A 13,090-nucleotide genomic window follows, 5' to 3' on the forward strand; every position below is an offset into this window, starting at 1 on the left:
CCGCACAGCAGGACCCACCTCCTCACTGCACTGCTTGACCGTCCTCCGCCCTGACCGCTCCTTGGCCTTCCCCGACCTGTGTGAAGGTGGGCAATGCACAGGAGTCAGGGCAGGCTCAAGACACCAGAAACAATGCCAGGCCTCCAGTGCATTGAAGCCCTCCCTGTTTCTCCACACCCTGTGTTGGGCACTGGGGGTTCAACAGCGAGCAGGTCCCTTCCCTGACATCCCAGGGCATCAGGAGGTCCCCTTGGAACTTGAGTGGAGTCCTCATAGTTACGGTAGATGTTAGTGTGTTGTAAGATGTGAATTCTAATGGCATTTAAAATGCTTACACCGTTCTCAGGAGAGAGAATCCAGGCAAAGGGAACAGAGATGGCATTTCAGAAAATGAATCGTTATATACAGGGCACAGAGCTCATCTTTTCCAGTGGAAAACATGGCAGGAAAAGACCCTACTGTCCAACATATAAGACATTTAAAGAACGGACGCATTGGAATCCTCAAGCTCTCACAGTAACTCCTTTTCACAAGGGAAGCACCTCCAGGACGCTCTGCTTGGGAAAACACCCAGCACCAAGAGTCAGAAAGCAGAAGCATAAAGCACCCTGAGGACTGATTCAGACAGACGGCCTCGCGGTGGGGCCAGTGCTGCACCCCCAGGAGCCGGCGAAAGCATAACCCTGACGGTGCACCTGCGGGCCCTTGGTGTGCGCTCTTGCTGCTGCCCAATCTGCAAGCGTTGTGCCCCCTTCTCAGGGGCGGCCACTAACGCCACAGCGGCAGACCAGACCACCCAGGGGACGGGAGTAGAGAGGGACCCCAGGCCCCCAAATGGTATCCGTGAGCACCACCCAGGAGCAAGTCGGTACCAGGCACCGAGGCTGCGACAGCAAAGGGCGCAGACCAGGTCTTGGGAGATGGGGGGCTTTAGTGGGGACAGTGCAGGCTGAACAGAGGAAAGGAGGCAGGAGTGGGATCTCGGGGCATGTTCCGGGCAAGGCCCTTGCCTGAGAGGGAAGGTGCACAGAGTGGACAGGCGGTGAGGGCTGGGGGCAGATGGGGGGATGGGTAGGTGCAGCAGAGGGGGAGGTATGACTTGGGGGGGAAGGATTACGGCTAGGGGGCAGGTATGGCTGGGGGTGGGGAAGGGCCAGAGCATGTGTGATCTTGCCTGCCAGCCGGGGCAAAGGATGGGATCTGTGGGGAAACCACAAATGCACAGGAGTTGGCAAAAGATGAGATGCCCTTGCCCGGCAGGAGTGACGAAAGTGGGCAGCCAACAAAGGCCGGGGAAGCCATGCTGCCAGGGCAGGTTTGAGGACCAGGTGACCAGCAGGGCCAGCCAGAGAGGGTCAGAGGGAGGCCATGGTGCTGGAACCACAACCACATCCCAGACAGCCGAGGGGTCAGAGGTCTTGTGTGTGCCCTGGAACAAGCACCAGGTCAGGGGCCTGCAGGCCGTCCGCTCTGGTCTCAGAATCCCATTCTTCCCGCTGAACCCACAGCACCCCTCTCCCCACAGCAGGGCCCCTGGTCGGCTCTGGGCTGGACGTGAGGGCTGATGCATGGGTCCACACGATCACATTTGTCCTCTGACTGACACCTGGGGGCCAACACGCTGGTCTCTGGAGAGAAGGCCCAAGCCAGGTTGGTGTGTGACCACACATTTGTGTGAATTAAGTTAAAACAAAATGTGTATCTTTTCAAAAATGCTCCTGCGTTATACTCTTAACCAACAACCGCCAGTCCATCAAAACAAACCCATAGATGGGATGACGGCTTCCAGGAAAACACAAAACAAGCCAAAACCGAGTGAGCAATGATCCCGACCAGGGGCTGCTCTACATCCAGGTGCCCGTGGCGGGCAGCCCCTGAGATGCCATGGGGATCCCTCCTCTTGGTGTCCACCGCCCTGTGCCTCCCCTCCCCGACTCCCTGCTAAATGGACACGACTGGACACAAATGATGTCTATAAAAAGACTGTGGTTTGTCTGGGGCTCTCTCCAGGACTGCTCACCCTGGGGGCAGCCTGCCCTTGTGGCAGCCCAGTGGGGCGCTCCGGGCTGAGCTCTGAGATGGCGTGGCCCCTCCCACCCTGCGATGGCGGCCTCTGCTATGCCCGCTGCTCTGGGTTCCTGAGCCACTTTTAGCTGTTATATTTGGGGTCCTTTGTTACCAGGCAGCAGGTCACTGATATGAGAAGCCACGTGAACCCCACATGGAGGCCCCTATTCCTGCGCTCTGTTTGATGCTCAGGACCAGCCACATTCTGGCTGACCTCTGGTGTGGGCGAAAGCTCCCCGTGCACCTCACATGCCCCTGATCTCCTGCTGCCCCCGTCCTCCTCGCTCCCTGGGCTGGCCTTTGCCCTGCGCCAGGTCAGCCAAGCGTCAGCGCTACCTTCCGGTATGGAAAAGGAGGCCTGGAGCTCAGGGTGACCCCAGGTCCAGCATCCGGCACACTCCCACTGCTGCCCGGGGCTCCATATGGCTGCCAAAGGACCCTCCAACTTCAGGCCCATTTAATACTTAATCCTCAGCACCAAGCCACACCCTAGACAAATATTTATTTGGCAGTTAAGGGCTTACCAGGACGAAGGCCACGAGAGGCTTCTCGCAGCTGTGGCGGCGTGTGAGCAAACCAGGTGCTGACTGGTCTGGGAAGGGCTATCAGTGTTGGGTGGAGGGAGGGTGGGGACCAGAGGCCCCCTGAGCTGTGGGAGGAGAGCTGGGATGAGCCTTGAGGACTTCAGGCTTCTCGGAGATGCAAAGCAAAGATGTCCCACCTGGCAGGAGGACCTGGGTGAGGGTGCTTTGGACACCCGTCCCCTGTGCAGAGGGCGTGTGGGGCCCTGGCTCCGGGAGCCGGGCTGGTGGCCTGTGCCAGCTCAGGATATGTCCTGACGCCCAGGTCTCAGAGCACTGATGCTGTGATAACGAGGCAAAGCCGATTACCGGGCTACAGCCCTGGGAACGCCTTCATCCTACAAGGGTTGTGGTCTGGAAAGACGCCCGGGGGCAGCTCTCAGTGAGGCCCCAGATGATGGGTGGCCTCTGGGCCACACTGGGCAGATCTCCCAGCCCGCCAATGGCCACCCTCGCCCAGAGCTCAAGAACAGTGGTGGGAAGGGGGTAGGGTGTGTCCACCTCGAGCCCCTGGGGACCTGGCAGAACTCTCCTTGTGGCCCCACCCCCAGGCCTGGCTCACCTTGGAAGGGGCTGTGGTGGCAGAGCAGTGTCCTGCAGGGACCCCAGGCTTGTGGACTCAGAGGCCAGGAAAGGGCTTGTCCCTGAGCCACAGCTGAACCCTCCCTCCTCTGACCTCAGTGGTAGGTGGCTGCCAGCTGAGCTGGGTTGAGGCTGTTCAGGGAGGACCCCCGAGCCAGCCCTGGGCCCGTCAGTGCTGATCCTTGACTTATGCCTGGATTCCAGATAGGATGGTTTCCGCCTGGCCGGCAGGGGTTGTGTCCTTGGTCCAGCCTCCGTCCTCTTGCTGACCCCTGGGAGGCACAGGTTCCAAGTGTCCAGGGCCGTCCACTGCTCAGTCAAGACCTTGTTCCCCTCTGCTCTTTGCGCGCTGGGCCTTCGGTCAGGGTGCTCGGAGGGGTCACAGCCCCTCCAACGCAACCTACACTCTTCCGGAGAGCTGAGCCGTCCAGGGAGTGATGAGTCTGATCCCAGGGAGAGCTCCCCCAGGCTTGTTGACAAGATGAGGGAGCAGAGGTGCTGCGTGGTAGAGGGGTGCGATGGCCCGGGATTGCCGGGCCTCCTCTGAGGTGCTGGTCAGGGTTCTGGGGACCCCAGGAAGCCATGATTTGGGACTTTTGGGCACCTGGGTCAGGGAGTCACTGGGTGTCACAGGTTGAAGGAGGGGCCCCTTCCTTCCCCCCAGGAAGAGGGTGCCTCAGTGCCAACCCCAGGAGCACCCCATGTTCCTCAATGGGGCGGGGTGGCAAACTTTCTGATCCTGAGAACCCCTACTTCGGCGTCTCTCCGAGACAGGGCCCAGGCCTACCCTTCTCCCTTTGAGCCTCAGAGTGGCTGGGCAGCGAAGACAAAGCAGCACCCCGTGGTCCAGGCCAGCCTCCCGCTGGACAAGGGCGCCACCTGCAGGTCAGCACGAGAATGTGCCATCCCTGAGGGACAGGCTGTGTCCCACTGTCCACCCCAGCAGCCTGGTGGCCCAAATGGGAACCTGCCTTGGCCCAAAGGGAAGGTGGGGTCCCACTTCAGCGCCACAGCAGGCAGCTGGGCAAGGCCCCGCAGACAGAGGATCGGGGTCACCGGGGCAACCTGCAATACGCCCAGACCCCAGCCAGGGGCTGGCTGAACCCCAAAGGCAGGTGTGACCGTGGTCACCTCAGCCCAGTGCGGAGGTGGGGCCGTCCTGCAGGCCTCAGAGCTTTGCTGAGGACAAACGGGAGACAGGCTGCCCCGTGAGGCGCAGCTCCTGGAGCTCTGAGGAGGGTCCAGCAAAGGCCAATGGGCTCTTGGGCTTTCGGCAGTGAGCTTTCAGCACACGGCCAGGGGCACAGCCCAGCAAGCACTGTGTCCCATGAGGCCGGCGCCCTGGGCCCCGTCCCCACCCAACCCTGCGGCTGACCCGAGGCCTCTTCCCAAGCTTCACCAGGCGACCAATGCTCCTGCCAGGTCCCTGCAGCCCACGGGATGCCCCCAGCCCCACCCCACAGTGCCAGGCACATCTGTTGTGTGCTGGGGTCCTGCTGCAGGTGCCAGGCCTGCCAGCAGCTACAGTGACTACACACGGGTGCCCACGCCGTGAGCACTCAGCAAGCTGCCCCTACACTCCGAAAGGCAAGGCCGGAGGGTGGGGCAGAGGGGGGCACCCAGCCCGGCTTCTCCCCGGTCTGAGTTTCTCCCTGACAAAGACCGGGCACCATGCAGCCCAGGTAAACGGGCACAGTTGGGGAGGACGGGAGTGGGAGGTTGTAAACACAGCAATTACAGCCTCCTTCTAATTGCCAGTGACTAATTAACAAATAATTGAGCCTCCCCCAGCACAAGGCCTGTTTGGGAAGAGCTAACGACCTTCACCTGCTCCTCCCTGCACAGATGCTCCTGCAGGGGACGGGGGTGAGGGGCTCCCAGGGGTTGGGTTACGAAGCCTGCCTTGCTCCCCACATCCTGGGGTTCCCCAGCCCGGGGCACGTATCCTAAGGTCTGCAGACATCTGCGCCCTGGAATGGCTGCATGCGACTCGAGCACCCTTGTGGTCAGGGCAGAGAACCCGTGCTCCTAACAGGGCTGAGGAGCCAGCAGGGCAGCCCCGGGGACAAGGTACAGGTTCCACCGCCCACATCCCTGCCCCCAGGAGCAGGCAGGCGAGACTGGGCACAGCTCCTCCCTCACCACCGAGCCGCCTTCCTGAGCCACCACGACAGAAAAGCCCAGGGACGCCCCTGCAGCGAGGTGGGCTCAGGCTGCTCTGGGGCCGTCCTGGCCGGATGGCTGGTCTGGCTCAGTTGGCAGCTCTGCGTGGGTCTCCTATTTCTGCAGCTGCGGGTTATCGAGGGTTGTAATCCCTTTGTCCAAACAGCCATATTACAGGAAAAAGCTGAGCCTGAGAAAGGTCACAGGGTTTCAGGAGACAGGACAGGAACCAAGACCCAGGGACAGTCAGGTCCAGACCTACGCAGACCGGCTGCAGGGGCGGGAAGCTCAGACCTCACAGGGTCCCTGGTACAGATGACCCAGCAGTAACATCTTCCTAAAACCATGGTGTGTACCGCCAAGTGGCAGAGGCAGCATGTCTACTTCTGTCCTCTCACCCGTGTGGTCTCTGTGGCCACCTTGCAATCAGGATGCAGGGGGTTCCACCCACAAGGACCCCTGCTGCACTTGTCTGGCCCCACCACCAACCCGGACCACTGCTGTCTGCTCTCCATCACCACAATTTCGTCCTGTCAGGAATGTGAGATAACTGGAACCGTACGCACGTGACTTTTCGAGACTGGACTTTTTCACCCAGCAAACGCCCTTGAGGCCCATCCAGGTTGCTGGGTCCTGTGGTGTGGCTGTCCCACAGCTGGTCCAACGGTTCACCTATTGCTGTTTTGGTGGTTTCCAGTTTTTGCTTACTACCAGTAAAGCTGCTATGAACACAGGTTTGTTTTTTTTTTTAAGTATGCTTTTTGGTGAGGATGATTTGCCCTGAGCTAACATTTGTTGCCAATCTTCCTCTTTTATTTTGTTTTTTTTCCCCTCCCCAAAGCCCCAGAACATAGCCGTATACCCTTAGTTGTAGGTCATTCTAGCTCTTCTCTGCGGGTCAGGGCCACAGTGTAGCCTGATGAGCGGTCCACAGGTCCGCACCCAGGATCCCAACCTGTGAACCCCAGGGTCGTGGAAGCGGAGTGTGAACTCAACCACTTGGCCGGGGCTGGCCCTGCGCACAGGGGTTCATGTGGCGCGGTCGCACTCCTCCAGCAGTGCCCGGAGCGCGGCAGCTGGGCTGCCCGTGAGTGCAGGCTCGGTTTTCCAGGGAACTGTTGGTGGCCCTCCAGACCAGCCGCACCATCTTACACTTCCCCCAGCAATGCAGCCGATCCAGCTTCTCAGCCGCCCCGCCAGCACTCGGTGTCCTCACTGTCTTTAATTTCAGCCGTTCTGACAGGTGTGTGGTTTTGATCTAGGTTCCCCTCGCGGCTCATGATGCTGAGCATCTTTCCATCTGCATCTCTGCCATCTGCACATCTTCTTCCGTGAAACGGCTCTTCATGTCTTTTGCCACCTTCACATGTTTTAAACTGTGTTTACAAATGTGATACATTCTACTTCTTTTTAAACTTTATCTGAATTAACGAAATCTTCACAAATAGCCGATAAACACCTAGATTAAACTTATACATATCTTATTCCAAAAATTCTCTTAAATTTTCCAATACTTACACAACTTAAGTAAGATTTCACTGAAAATATCAAGTCTCAATAGTTTCCTTGTTTGAACAATGATTCGGTGGCAAAGCTGACCCTCTCAGGGGACACGTGCTCTTACGCATGGCAACATGAAACGTGTACGGATTCCACTTCAACACAGAAAGCATGAGTGTGGCTTTCAAGTCCTCCTAGCCCTTTCCCACACAGAATCGAAACCTCACTGGGGTGGAAGCACCCACTCAGGGACACCATCAGCTCAGTGGCCAAGTGGTACCCTCGACCCGAGGGATTTGTGCAGGATGCCCTCGGATCCGCTCACTGACCTCTCTCGGCCATGTCGGCCACATGGGGCCACCGCCCCTCAGCACATTGACCTGACATGCTTGTCCTCGTGTTCACTGCGTGCCCTCACCCAACGGCAGCTCACAGGTCTTGGGGGCCCCTGTCTGCCTTACGGAAGAGGGGGCGGCACCCAGGGAGCTGATGTGAGGTTTGCACAGGCCAGGCAGGTGCTCTGCTCCCAGGAGACCAGCCTGAGGCAGCCAGCAAGGGGCCTGGCCCAGGAGGGGGGTGCCCTGGTGGGCCCTGCTCAACTTGCAGCCCAGCCCCTGCACCGGGGAGGAGCAGACCACCCTGAGAGCCTGGACAAGGCAGGGAGAGGGGACGCTTGTGCAGCAGACACATGGAGGACAAGAAAACAGTCACCCAGGACCACAGCCAGAGGGCTGTGTGTGTGTGAAGGGGAGCACAGATATGAGGTGCTTGCTCCTGGGGGCTCAGGCTCCAGAGGACCAGGCAGGCCAGGGAGGGGGTACTGCTTGGGCAGGAGCTGGGAGGCAGAGTCTGGCAGGGGCTGAACTTAGGAGGGGCCTAGGCAGAGAAATGGTCAAAGCCCTGTGCTCCGTCCTCTGCCCCGGCAGCATCTGAGCAAAGGGGGCAGCTTGGGGGACCAGCTATGATGGGGCGGGGGATTGGGTGACAGGAGTTCCTGGGGGGTCAGGAAACAGCTGGCTGCCTGGGAGGTGGCCAGGCTCATAGCCCAGTCCCCAAAGGGTCTCTTGGGCCAGTTCCCTCCGCTCAGCCTTAGGTCGGGGTCCTGGGTACCGAGCCACAAAGACAGACATTCAGTGTGGCCCCTGCATGGGCCCAGGATCAGGAAGTGAGGTCCCTTTCCCACCCCTCCACCTGGGGCTCTGCACCTGGGAAGGTCCAGGTTTCCTCTGTGTTTCCCAGGCCCCAAAGGGAGGGGTCTCTGGTCCTCCCTGGGCCTGACACCCCCCCCCCCACCCCTTCCCTCCCCACCCTGGCTCAAGACCAACGTGGACCAGAATGGATGGAAAGGCTGCAGCTGGCCCACGGGCCTAACCGGGAACCGCCTACAGTCACCTCCTCCATGGCCAGCGACTACGGCCAGTGCCGTCTGCCCTGGGGCTCTCGCAGCAAGTCCATGCCCTACAGGCTCCCCGGAGGGCTGGCCACCCCCCACCACCAACCCCAGAGCTAGGCTCACGATGCACCTGGTGTCTGGCCCTGGGCACCTGGATACAAGTACATGGCTAGAAGGAGGGGGTGGGGTTTGCATGCCTCTCGTTGCAGCCAAGCACCTGGCCACCAGGTGGCACTGCTCCTGCCAGGCTGCCTGACCACGTGCTAACCCTAACCCTGACCCTAACCTGCCCCGGGATTAACCCTGACCCTCCACTGCGTGGGGAGGACACGATGAGGGCGTGTGGCACCAGCATCCTGCCATGGCCTGGGCAGGGCACCACCCTCTGGGAAACGATAGCCGTTGGCGCCCAGGCACAACCTCTGACCCAGCACTTCTGCCAGACCTGGAGGGAAGGTCTGGGCAGCAGGTGTTCACTTAGCGTTATGTGTAGGAGCACAGACCGAAGCAATGAGAGGTTTGCAAATCACGCAGCTCAACAACAGCGTTTAAAGCCGTCTACATTTCCTGTATTGTTAACGCCCTGCCTTGTTCAGAAAGGGTAGACTGGCTGACAAAATACACAAAACGCAGGAAGACAAAATATAAGTGGAAAAAAAGCGAGGGCCAGTGCTCAGGGAATTCTGCGGGATCCTCTCGCCCATGCCCAGCCCTGCGAGCCAGGGCCTGTGTGTTCCTGGACAGGCTGGGCAGCCCCCTGGTCAGTCTCTCAGCTGCATGGCAGTGCTGTTTGAGGCCTTGCTGAGAAACTGCGTAAGAGTGGCTACGAGGATAGCTGCAAACAGTGAACGTGCCTTTAGAGAACAAGATGAGTTCTTAGAATCTAAGTCATGGCAGCAGGAACACTGAAAACTAGGTGTAATGACTGGAAAATAGAAGAAAAAAGGAAATAAAATGTGGGAAAGTTACAGGTCATTCCAAGAGGTCCAACATCCAACTGCAAAAAGGGAGCGAAGGGAAGAAGCTGTCACCGCCACAGCACCAGCACACGCCCAGCGCAGGCGGCCTCATGTCAGAGTGAAGGGGCCCAGGTCCAGCAGGACAAACAGAGGAAAGGCCCACACTGGGGCCCGGAGTCACAGGACACCTCCTTCCAGCGGGGATGAAGAGAGGCTGAAGCTTCGAGGGAGAAAACAAGCCATCCACTGCGTGTGGAGACGGGTGACGTCCACACTAGGCCAGAAACTCCGAGGGGGTGTCTCCACGTCACATTCTACAATCTGCCGCCTGCCCACCCCACTCCAGATGTGCAGCGGCCCCGGCTTTCCCAGTGCACCCCGTCCTGGGGACTCCTGGGGGACGTGCTCCACCCAAACCGGGGAGGGAGACGGATGAAGGCTCCAGGCCACAGGGCAGCGCAGGAGGCGTGAGAGCACCCCTGGGGTGACGGTCAAACGACCCCAGAATCAGACCAAGGGAAGCACCTGTCCAGAAGGGAGCACAGAACGGAGCAGCCCAGGAGGGGCTCCTGGGAGAAAAGGAGGCCAGGGCATCTGTGTCCCGAGGGGTGGACACTGCTGTTATGTTGGGGCCTGGACACTGAGCCTACGCGGACCTTTACTCCCTGCAGGAGTCAAAGCATGTGGCCAGCAGACCCCTGAGGAGAGGAGACGGAGCTGACGGTCAGGGAGACCAACGCGGCTGGAGCTCACAGGACGGAGCAGCAGAGGGGAGAGCGCCTGCGTATGCCCTCTGAACTCACAGGGCACTGGCAGGGACTCAGAAGGGCCTCGGTCGGGAGCGAACGATCACTGCCCCAGGACCACCTCACACAGCTCACGAGAAAGACCCAAAGGACCAGGCTGCTCCCAGGTCCTCTGATGATCCCAGAGGAAAGCCCAGGAGTGCTCACACAGCACAGAATCTCCTGCACCAACGAGGTACAATGCACATTTGGCGACCGGTCACAGAACACCGAAGCCAACTGAGAGTAAGCAGACCGCTTCATCAAAGAATTGAGTGTGTAGTTAAAAACCTCTCACAAAGGAAACTCCAGGTCCAGATGGCTTCGCAAGTAAATTCAACCAACATCTAAGGAAGAGACATGGATTCTATGCCAACTGGCCCAGGAGCCTGAGGAGGAGGGGGCACCTTCAGCCCATCCCACGAGCCAGCACGACCCTGCTAACAAACCACACTCCAGCACCACAGACCCACATCCCTTACAAGACAGGTGCAAAATTCCTAGCAAATTAGGTCTTAACTTGGAAGGTTTTAGCAAGGTGTATACAGCAATATGTAAAAAAGACAAAATATCGTGACCGGACAGGTTTCCACAGGAATGTAAGGTTGGTCTAACGTTAGAAAACCAATGGAATCCACCATATGAATAAACTAAAAAAGAAAAACCATTTTTAAAAGTGTTTGACAAAACCCAATATCCATTTCTGATTAAAAACAAAAACAAATAAAAAACCTCTTGGCCCAGTGGGAGTAGCAGGAACATCGTCTGCTCAGTAAGATCAGGACTTCTGTGGGGCCGTGGAGTGTGAGGGGAGGAAACCTCCCGCAGAGGTATCTAGGGGCCAGATGGTTACTCGAGACCTCAAGAAACCTGTGTAGAAAGACCCAAGTTGTAGACAACTTTATTGTTCATTTCAGAAACTTTAAGGAAAAAAATGGAAACACCAGGTTTTCAATACATCCTGCAAAAAGGATGTTTACTCCCCATTCCTCAGAATCCTGGCCCTGTGGTGTCCACCATGCTAAACTGCCACCCCCGGACCCTCCCCTCGATGGACGACCCAGCTCCACCCAGACACCAGCCTCCCGGGCTGGGGCTCTGCGGAGACTCACTCAGCATCATCTTAGCAGCAGGTTTCTTTGGTGGCGTTTTTGGGGAGGCCGCATTCCACAGCCTGAGAAGTGCTGGAGTGAAAACGTCACCCTCTGATATTACATGAGACGTGATTAACGGGTGATCTGATACTAGGGAGACTCGGAGCTGAGGCAGGCAATAAATAACACAATCCTGGAAGACCTGCATCCACTGGTCTTCAGGAGATAACCAAGAAAGGGGAAACGCCTCAGCTCCTGGGCATCTGTGACATGCTTGGCAGGTGCAGGGCCCCAGGGGAGCCGTCAGCAGATGGCAAAGCTGGTGCTTTAATGCAGAGGAGAATGGAAGCACCCGGGTTCAGGCAAGGGCTAGGTTCCTCTCCATCACAGTGGCCACATAAGCTGTCACGTTCCCAGGCACAATTTAGTTCTCACGAGTTTTTATCATCGCTGTCAGTCACACCATTCTGAACACTTGCTGTCATCAGTGACCTTCTCAGTCCTGGGCGCTTAGGCCCAAGTTTCTGACAGAAGGAAACACAGTGCTGTTTGGAAGTCACACCTGGAGACGACATCCCGAGGGGCACCCTGGGAGGTACCTCCTGCTTCTGATCACAGAAAGTCAGTGAACACGACTCTCCCTCCTGTCCCCGGTGCTCTTGCTGGGAGAATACCCTCAAGCCCGAAGACAGACACTCTATTTCCATTGAAAACTCTGGACATTCACAGTTGGGACCAATGTCCTGAGGTGGTGTCCAAAAGGGGAAGAGAACCCCCAGGACTTGGGGCTGGATGGCCAGTTGGGACAGAGGCCAGCAAGGAAGGAGGCTGAGCAGCTGTCCCAGAGTCAGGGAGCACAGGGGCTGGGTGTGGATGGACTCCAGCTGTTCTGTGGCACCCATGTGCCCGTACACCTGAAAGTCCTAACTCTAACCCGCATCCGACTCTCACCCAGGGACGCTGACAGGGTCCAGACCCTTTCATTATCACATGCGTGATTCAATTTACTGACAAGCTGTGAGGGCTGCAGGACACACACACGGTTCTTTTTGTCCACGCGGCGCAGAGGCAGAGCTCGAGATCACACATGCGGAAATTCCCCCTGCCACGGTGTCATCTTGTTGGGATAAAGCCAGCCCAGCATGCCAGTCAGTCCTGTCACCTAGACCTCGTGGTCTTTGGGACTGTGAGGTGCATTCACAGCCCCTCCCCATCCATGAGTCCTCAGGGCCACAGGGTGGAGCTTTAGTGGGAAGAGTAACCAGTCTGACCGGCTTCTCCAGCTCAGACCAGAGGTCACACTCTCTCGTCTCTGTCGACTGTATCCATACAGAAGCGCAGCAGAGACCTGGAAAGCCTGTTAAGAGTGCCTGCTGACAGCAGTCCACCCAGCGCCCCGCACCCATGCCCAGCTGTAGGTGCCCTTCCTGGTCCAGGCCAAAGCCACATCTCTCTGTTCAGACTCATGGCCCAGACACTACTCTCAAAGTAGGGGCCCTTGAGGAAAATCAGCCCCGGCCCCATGGCACAGAAAGCAGCCCCTCTTTGTTCACGATGACACCCTCTTGGGACACCCAGTGTCCTTTCCTGCCTCCTCTCTGTGGGGTCCCCCCACCTCCAGGGAAGGTACACCCAGGCCGGACACGACAACGGCAGGGGTCAGTCTGACTCTCTTCTCCCAGAAGCTCCTTTGCACGCGCCTTCCCCAGGGCCGGCGCTCACGCCCACGGGGGAACGCGGGAGGGCAGCCCCGGTGTGGGCCGGGCACGCGACGTCCCCGGAGCCCCGGCCGGCGAGGAAGGCCCTCCGCACGGGCAGAGTCCCCCGCGGCCAGGAGCCCTGCCTGGTCTCCTCCTGCCGGCCGGCCGGGAGCCCGGGGCTGCAGCCTCGAGCGGACACGGCCTGAGGAGGAAGACGGACAGAGGGCTCACCGGAGCCTTACTGAACTGAGCGGGGAGCGCCGCCC

Source organism: Equus asinus, chromosome 5 (genome assembly GCF_041296235.1).
Source record: "Equus asinus isolate D_3611 breed Donkey chromosome 5, EquAss-T2T_v2, whole genome shotgun sequence".
Lineage (NCBI taxonomy): Eukaryota > Metazoa > Chordata > Mammalia > Perissodactyla > Equidae > Equus > Equus asinus.